This window comes from Sapajus apella, unplaced genomic scaffold (assembly GCF_009761245.1).
Source record: "Sapajus apella isolate SASKATOON/1434 unplaced genomic scaffold, GSC_monkey_1.0 scaffold135, whole genome shotgun sequence".
Classification (NCBI taxonomy): Eukaryota; Metazoa; Chordata; class Mammalia; order Primates; family Cebidae; genus Sapajus; species Sapajus apella.
In genome coordinates, this window is record NW_022437075.1 from 509,722 (window position 1) to 519,220 (window position 9,499).

The 9,499-nt window shown below is 45.2% G+C and overlaps 1 protein-coding gene across 3 annotated transcripts in view; it reads left to right on the forward strand.

Annotated features, from left to right (window-relative positions):
- ZSCAN18 (zinc finger and SCAN domain containing 18) overlaps nt 1–9,499 on the forward strand; it is a 49,089-nt gene that overhangs the window by 23,184 nt on the left and 16,406 nt on the right. For all 3 annotated transcript variants that reach the window (XM_032263269.1, XM_032263270.1, XM_032263271.1), the window contains exon 2: nt 3,146–3,257. The gene's annotated coding sequence lies outside the window, so the exon portion shown is untranslated. The remainder of the gene's footprint in view (nt 1–3,145; nt 3,258–9,499) is intronic.

Below are 9,499 nucleotides of genomic sequence, written 5' to 3' on the forward strand. Positions count from 1 at the left end.
TCTCCTGCCTCAGCCTCCTGAGTAGCTGGGATTACAGGCACGCACCACCATGCCCAGCTAATTTTTTGTATTTTTAGTAGAGACAGGGTTTCACCATGTTGACCAGGATGGTCTCGATCTCTTGACCTCGTGATCCACCCGCCTCGGCCTCCCAAAGTGCTGGGATTACAGGCTTGAGCCACCGCGCCCGGCCTGATGTTCTTTTTTTAAACCAATTATGTTGGCCGGGCGCGGTGGCTCAAGCCTGTAATCCCAGCACTTTGGGAGGCCGAGGCGGGTGGATCACGAGGTCAAGAGATCGAGACCATCCTGGTCAACATGGTGAAACCCCGCCTCTACTAAAACTACAAAACATTAGCTGGGCATGGTGGCGCGTGCCTGTAATCCCAGCTACTCAGGAGGCCGAGGCAGGAGAATTGCCTGAACCCAGGAGGCGGAGGTTGCGGTGAGCCGAGATCGCGCCACTGCACTCCAGCCTGGGTAACAAGAGCGAAACTCTGTCTCAAAAAACAAAAACAAACAAAAACAAAACAAAAAAAAAACCAATTATGTTTACTTTATTTGAAAAAGTAGTCCATGCATGTGGTAAAGAATTAAAACATACAAAAGGAAATGAAAGAAAAATGGGCCCTTTTCTCACCTGAGGTGCTCTCCTCAGAGACCACAATTGATGCTTTCTTATAGGACCGTTTGTAGACAACTAATGACAGTGGGTTGTGGTGGACAGTACTGATTTTGGACATATGAGGTATTACGTTTTGTGTTCTAATTTGATCTCTGTGCCACGTGTCCTGGAGGGTCTCTTTTCTTGTTGTTGTTGAGACGGAGTTTCACTCTTGTTACCCAGGCTGGAGTACAGTACGTGATCTCAGCTCACCGCAACCTCTGCCTCCTAGGTTCAAGCAATTCTCCTGCCCCAGCCTCCTGAGTAGCTGGAACTACAGGCGCATGCCACCATGCCCAGCTAATTTTTGTATTTTTACTAGAGACAGGGTTTCACCATGTTGACCAGGATGGTCTCGATCTCTTGACCTTGTGATCCACCCACCTCGGCCTCCCAAAGTGCTGGGATTATAGGCGTGAGCCACCGCGCCTAGCCCTGGAGGGTCTCTTTACGTGTGTGCAAATATGTATATTCCTCATTGTTTTAATGGACTGATAATACCCAGTTATATAGACCTGTCAACAGACATATCGTAGATTATATTACATATTGGGATTATAAACAAATATTTGATATTGTAAATGATGCAATATAATATCCTTGTGATATATTGCACACATGCAGGCATGCCTGGATATACTTGGATAAATTCGTGGGGGTACAGTTGCCGGATCAAAGTATATGCATTAAAACTGGTTGGGGGCTGGCCACAGTGGCTCATGCCTGTATTCCCAGCACTTTAGGAGGCGCAGGCGGGCGGATCACAAGGTCAGGAGTTCAAGATCAGCCTGGCCAACATGGTGAAACACCATCTCTCCTAAAAATACCAAATTAGCTGGACTTGGTGGCATATTCCTGTAATCCCCGCTACTTGAGAGGCTGAGGCAGGAGAATCGTTTGAACCTGGGAGGCGGAGGTTGCAGTTAGCTAATACCACGCCATTGCACTCCAGCCTGGGGGACAGAGCGAGACTTCGTTTCAAAAACAAACAAACAAAAAACTGGTTGGAGCTGGGGGCGGTGGCTCATTCCTGTAATCCCAGCACTTTGGGAGGCCGAGGTGGGTGCATCACGAGGTCAGGAGTTCGAGACCAGCCTGACCAACATGGTGAAACCCCAAAACCCGTCTCTACTAAAAATACAAAAATTAGCCAAGTGTGGTGGCACATGCCTGTAATCCTAGCTACCTGGGAGGCTGAGGCAGGAGAGTCGCTTGAACCTGGGAGATTGAGGTTGCAGTGGGCTGAGATCACACCATTGCACTCCAGCCTGGGTGAGAGAGAGAGACTTTGTCTCAAAACAAGCAACAACCAAAAAACTGGTTGGGTGCAGTGTCTCATGCTTGTAATTCCAACACTTTCGGGAGGCCAAAGGAGGAAGATTGCTTAAGCTCAGAAGTTTGACACCAGCCTGGGAAAAATAGGGAGACCCTGTCTCTACAAAATATATATACATATATTTTGAGACAGAGTCTTCCTCTGTCACCCAGGCTGGAATGCAGTGTTCGTGATCTCGGCTTACTGCAGCCTCTGCCTCCTGGGTTCCAGTGATTCTGCCTCAGCCTCCCGGGTAGCTGGGATTATAGGCATGTGCCACCATGTCCAGCTAAATTTTTTGCACTTTTAGTAGAGACGAGGGTTTCACCATGTTTGCCAGGCTGGTCTCAAACTCCCGACCTCTGGTGATCCTCCTGCCTCGGCCTCCCAAAGTGCTAGGATTACAGGCATGAGCCACCACACCTGGCCTCTTGTAGGGTTTTTGTAGTTATAGGTTTTTTTTTTTTTGTTTTTTTTTTTTTTTGAGACGGAGTTCTGCTGTTGTTGCCCAGACTGGAGTGCAATGGCGCGATCTCGGCTCACCGCAACCTCCGCCTCCTGGGTTCAAGCAATTCTCCTGCCTCAGCCTCCTGAGTAGCTGGGATTACAGGCACGCACCACCATGCCCAGCTAATGTTTTTTTTTTGTAGTTTTAGTAGAGACGGGGTTTCACCATGTTGACCAGGATGGTCTCGATCTCTTGACCTCGTGATCCACCCGCCTCGGCCTCCCAAAGTGCTGGGATTACAAGCGTGAGCCACCGCGCCCGGCAGTTATAGGTTTTATATTTAAGTTTTTAATCCATTTTTATATATGGTAAAAGGGAGGAGTCTAGTTTCAGTTTTCTGCATATGGCTAACCAATTATGTCAGCACCATTTAGTAAATAGGGAGTCCTCTTCCCATTGCTTATTTTTGTCAACTTTGTGGAACATCAGATGGTTGTAGGTGTGTGGCTTTACTTCTTTATATTCTGTATTCTGTTCTTTTGGTCTACGTTTCTGTTTTTGTATTAGTATCATGCTGTTTTGGTTACTGTAGAATAGGTTTCTATTTAATATAGCCAAATTTACCACTTTTTTTTTTTCACTTTTTTTGTGGTTTCTGGATTTTAGTTCTTCTTTAGGTCTCTGTAATATCTATACAAGACTCTTGCCACTCTTACAGGTTCTGCCTACATGGAAATGGGGATTAATTCACTCACTCAGATTGCAGCTGGAAACCTCAGAAGTTCTCCCTCCTTTGCCTCTGTAACTTCACTTTATTCATTGGAAACAAGGTGAGACCCACACACCAGATTCTCAGCCATCTGGGCTTAGCCAACTCTTTTTGCTTTCATCTAAAAGGAGCCCTCATAAATGGCAAATAGCTATTGGGCGTGGTGGCTAACACTGTATTCCCAGCACATGGCAAGGCCAAGTTCGAGACCAGCCTGGCCAGTATGGCGAAACCTCATCTCTACTAAAAATACAAAAATTAACAAGGCATGGTGATGCACACCTGTAATTCCAGCTACTCAGGAGGCTGAGGCACAAGAATTGCTTGAACCCAGGAGGCGGTGGTACAGTGAGCTGAGATCACACCACTGCACTCCAGCCTGAGTGACAGAGCAAGACTCTGTTTCAAAAAAAGACAAAAAGGAAAGGCTGGGAGCAGTGGCTCATGCCTGTAATCCCAGCACTTTGGGAGGCCGAAGTCGGCAGATCATTTGAGGTCAGGAGTTCAAAACCAGCCTGGCCAACATGTTGACACTCTAAAAATGGTGACACTAAAAATACAAAATTTAGCTGGGTGTGGTGGTGGGCACCTGTAGTCCCATCTACTTGAAGGCTGAGGCAGGAGAATTGCTTAAACTCAGGAGGCGGAGGCTGCAGTGAGCTAAGATGGCACCACTGTACTCTAGCCTGGGAGAAAGAATGAGACTCCATCTCAAAAGAAGAAAAAAGGCAAATGGCAGTGTTTGGATCAAAATATCCCCGGGATGAGACCAGGCGTGGAGGCTCATGCCTTTAATCCCTGCACTTTGGGAGGCCGAGGTGGGTGAATTGCTTGAGGTCAAGTGTTCAAAACCAGCCTGGCCAACATGGTGAAACCCCGTCTCTATTAAAAATATAAAAAATTAGCCAGACGTGGTGCATGCCTGTAATCCCAGCTACTTGGGAGGCTGAGGCACAAGAATTGTTTGAGCCTGGGAGGCAGAGGTTGTAGTGAGCCAAGATTGCACTACTACACTCCAGTTGGGGCAACAGAGCGAGACTGTCTCAAAATAAATAAAAAAATAAAATGTCTACTGGATATAAACAAAAACCTATACAAAGAGACAGGGTCTCACATCTCCCAGGCTTGAGTACAGTGGCATGATCACCGTTCATGGCTTACTGCAGCCCTTACTTTCTGGGCACAGGTGATCCTCACACCTCAAGCCTCCCAAGTAGCTGGGACTACAGGCGTGCACCACTGTGGCCGGTTACTTTTTGGTATTTTTAGTAGAGATGGGATTTCACCATGTTGCCCAGGCTTCTCTCAAACTCCTGAGTTTAAGTGATTGCCCCCTGCCCCCGGCCTCCCAGAGTGCTGGGATTATTGGCATGAGCCACCATGCCTGGCCAAAAGCCGCTTTGAAGACTTTTAAAGTCTGTTTCCTTTTAAGTCTGTTATTTCATTTTGTACATTTAAATCTTAATGTCCATTTTGAGTTTATTTCGGTATATGTAGTCAGGCATTGGAATCCAATTTTTTTTTCCATATAGGTAGTCATTTCTCCCAAGACCATCTATTAAACAATCACTCTTTTTCCTAATGGGCTGAAATTACATCTTTATCAGAATCTACATTCTACTGTGTATTTTAATCTGTTTCTGGACTCAGTTCATTGATACATTTCTCTATTTTTGTGTGTATATCATACCATACTTTTAACAGTGACTTTTTTTGGTATATACAAGGTATCCTATAACAAAAGCCACATAAAATTAATTTGTAGCTATACAGAAGTATTTAGAACAAAAAACATATTCTGCCTTTACTCTGACGCCTTTGCGAAAGCTAAACTGTGCTGATAGCTTCCTGTTGCCTCTATGCAGTTACATGCCTTGTATATACCTTCATGCAGAGGCAGTGCAGCCTGGACGTCAGGAATAGGATTCCAGGGTCAGGCCACCTGGACTCTTATCTGCTGTCTGCCATTTTATAGTTGTAGGATCTTGTGAGGTTGCTCTGATAATTAAATGTTACATGTGAAAAGTTATTACGTTTCTATTTTTTTTTTTTTTTGAGACGGAGTTTCACTCATGTTACCCAGGCTGGAGTGCAATGGCGCAACCTCGGCTCACCGCAACCTCCGCCTCCTGGGTTCAGGAAATTCTCCTGCCTCAACCTCCTGAGTAGCTGGGATTACAGGCACGTGCCACCATGCCCAGCTAATTTTTTGTATTTTTAGTAGAGACGGGGTTTCACCATGTTGACCAGGATGGTCTCGATCTCTTGACCTCGTGATCCACCCACCTCGGCCTCCCAAAGTGCTGGGATTACAGGCTTGAGCCACCGCACCCGGCCATGTAAAGTCTTTAAAACAGTACCTGGCACTGTTATATAAACAAACATTATAGAATTGCTACTGTTAGCCAGGCAGTGGTTCATGCCTATAATCCCAGCACTTTGGGAGGCTGAGGCAGGAGAATCAGTTGAGCCCAGGAATTTGATACCAGCCTCAGTAACATAGTGAGACCCTGTCTCTACAAGAAAATTTAAAATTAGCTGGGTTAATAACACGTGCCTATAGTCCTGTCTACTTGGGAGGCTGAGGCAGGAAGATCACTTGAGTCCAAGGGTTCAAGGCAGCAGTGAGCTATGATCACACCACTGCCCTCTAGCCTGGGCAACAGAGCGAGAACTTGTCTCTTTTTACTTTCTTTTTTTTTTTAATAAAGACGAGGTTTCACCATGTTGGTCAGGCTGGTCTTGAACTCCCGACCTCAGGTGATCCACCCACCTTGGCCTCCAAAGTGCTTGGATTACAGGCATGAGCCACCAAGCCTGGCCCCTCGTCTCTCAAAAAAATAATTACTGCTTCTATTAATAGTTCCCTACAAATATATGTAGTCATATGGATTTGAAAATTTGTGGGTTTTTTTTAGATGTTTTCATTCTACCTTGCAATACAACGTTTTTGATTTTTGCCAAAATATAACATGTATCTCATATAAAAAATTCGAATGATGTTTATAAGGAGAAATGGCATTTTCCATTCCCTCATTCCTACTCCCTGCCACTACTTCTTACCAGAGTTAGTTACTCCCTGTTCTTTCAGTTGAATTTCCTGCCATTTTAATTCCATATTTGTAAGTACTTGTACATACTTCTAATTTTATACAATAAGAACAATAAAAATTTTAAAATAACACCTAAAGCTTTTTTTTTGAAAAGATCAATAAAATTGGCTGGGTGCGGTGGCTCATGCCTATAATCCCAGCACTTTGGGAGGCTGAGGCGGGGGGGATCACTTGAAGTCAGGAGTTTGAAAACAGCCTGGCCAACATGGTGAAACCTCATCTCTGCTAAAAATACAAAAATTAGATAGGCTTGGTGGCGGGCGCCTGTATTCCCATTTACTTGGGAGGCTGAGGCAGGAGAATCCCTTGAACCCAGGAGATGGAGGTTGCAATGAGTCGGGATCATAACACTGCATTCCAGCCTGGGTGACAGAGTAAGACTCCGTCTCAAAAAAAAAAAAAAAAAAAACAAAGGGGAGAAAAAAGGCCAGGCCAGTGGCTCACGCCTATAATCCTAGCACTTTGAGAGGCTCAGACTGGCAGAACACTGGAGGTCAGGAGTTCGAGATGAGCCTGGCCTACATGGAGAAATCCCAGTGCTACTAAAATACAAAAATCAGCCAGGTGTGGCGGTGCATGCCTATAATCCCAGCTGTTAGAGAGGGTGACCCAGGAGGCAGAGGTTGCAGTGTGCCAAGATCGCATCACTGTACCGCAGCCTGGGCAGCAGAGTGAGATTCCAACTTAAAAAAAAAAAAAAGAAAGAACGTGTATATGGGAAAGCACAAGACTTAGAATAGCTAAAATAATTTTTTGAAAAAGAAAAGTAGGAGGAATAACTGCACCTGATTTTGTTACTCTGTAGCCATGGTAATCCAATGTGGTGTTGGCAGACACATAGATCAGTGGAACAGAATCAGGAACCCAGAAATAGACCCACAAAGATATTCCTGGCTGATTTTTTTAAGGAGCAAAAGCTATTCAATGCAGGAAAGGTAGCCTTTTCCAGATGGTGCAAGAGCAATTGGCCCTCTATGGTGTAATAAAACCTGTATGTGATCTTTATCCCTGGTTCCTGGCACAGAGCTAAAAACCTTGGAATTTTGTGAATAATAGGAGTAGGGTTTGCAATTCATAAGGAGCCCATTTTGACCACACCTGAGTTTATGCTAATGAGGTGACTACAGTAGGACCCATAGATATCTTCAGTATAGTGATAGTCACCTTAAAGGAGGTATGGACTCTTTACCCCACGATTAAGAGAGTTAGGTTGGTGAACACATTCAAGCGCTGGGAGGGTGGCTCATCCAGAGGGTGCTTGGATGTGCTGCACCTTCAGTGTCCTCAACCAGTCCTTACCCTCTGGATCTCTTCCATTTAGCAGTTCCTGAGTTTTTTTTTTTTTTTTTTTTTTTTTTTTGGGGAGACAGAGTTTCTCTCGTTACCCAGGCTGGAGTGCAATGGCGCGATCTCGGCTCACCGCAGCCTCCGCCTCCTGGGTTCAGGCAATTCTCCTGCCTCAGCCTCCTGAGTAGCTGGGATTACAGGCACGCGCCACCATGCCCAGCTAATTTTTTGTATTTTTAGTAGAGACGGGGTTTCACCGTGTTGACCAGGATGGTCTCGATCTCTTGACCTCGTGATCCACCCGCCTCGGCCTCCCAAAGTGCTGGAATTACAGGCTTGAGCCACCGCGCCCGGCCCTGAGTTTTATCCATTAAATAAAACTGGTAAGACTGGACATGGCAGCTCATGCCTGTAATCCCAGCACTTCAGGAGGCCAAGGTGGGAGGATTGGTTCAGCCCAGGAGTTCAAGATCAGCCTTGGCACCCATCTCTCTTTTTTTTTGAGACAGAGTCTTGGTTTGTCGCCAGGTGCCAGGCTGGAGTACAGTGGTGCAATCTCGGCTCATTGCAGCCTCCACCTCCTGGGTTCAAGCAATTCTCCTGCCTCAGCCTCCAGAGTAGCTGGGACCACAGGCACACGCCACCACGCCCAGCTAATTTTTGTATTTTTTTTTCTTCTTTTTTTTTTTTTTTCGCACTCACTCCCTCCCTCCCTCCCTCCAATTTTTGTATTTTTAGTAGAGATGGGGTTTCACCATGTTGGCCAGGATGGTCTTGATCTCTTGACTTCGTGATCCACCCGCCTCAGCCTCCCAAAGTGCTGGGATTACAGGTGTGATCCACTGCACTGGGCTTTTTTATTTTTTTGAGATGAAGTTTCACTCTTGTCGCCCAGCTGGAGTACAGTGGCGCCATCTTGACTCACTGCAACCTCTGCCTTCCTGGTTCAAGTGATTCTCCTGCCTCAGCCTCCCGAGTAGGTGGGATTGATTACAGGCACCCACCACCACACCTGGCTAATTTTTGTATTTTTAGTAGAGACGGCCACAACCCCATCTCTTAAAAAGAGAAAATTAGCTGGGCATGGTAGTTCACACCTGTAGTCCCAGCTACTCTGGAGGCTGAGGTGAGGATCACTTGAGCTTGGGAGATCAAGGGTGCAGTGATCCATGATGATGCTGCTGCACTCTAGCCTGGGTGACAGGGTGAGACCTTGTGTCAAAAAAAAAAAAAATTTTTTTTTAACTTTCAAAACTGAACAATTTTTTTAAAAATTAGAAAATGGGCAAAAGATGTGAACGGATATTTGAACAGGATATACAGATTGCCAAAAAATCATGAAAATGTGCTCAACTTTGTTAGCAATTAAGGGAAATGCAAATTGAAACCACAATGACATATCAATACATACCTATCAGAATGGCCAAAATAAAAAATAGCAAAACACAAATGCTGATAAAAATGTGAAGTGGATTAGCTTGGTGTGGTGGTGGGCACCTGTAGTCCCAGCTACTTGGGAGGCTGAGGCAGGAGAATTGCTTGAACCTGGGAGGTGGAGGTTGCAGTGAGCTGAGATGGAGCCACTGCACTCCATCCGGGTGACAGAGCAAAACTTGGTCTCCAAAAAAAAAAAAAAAAAAAAAATGTGAAGTGAATTCACACATACATTGGTGGTGGGAGTGTAAAAGGGTCCAGCTACTCTGGATGAGAGTTTGGCAGCTTCTTACATTAATAAGCACAAGTTCATTGTGTGACGTAGCAGTTGGACTCTTCATCCCAGGCAAAATGGAACTTCATCCCAGAAAAGTGAAAACTTATGTTCAGTTTCCTGAAACAAAAAACCTGTACATGAATGTTCATAGCAGCTTTATTTTTTTTTTTTTTTTTTTTTTTTTTTTTTTTT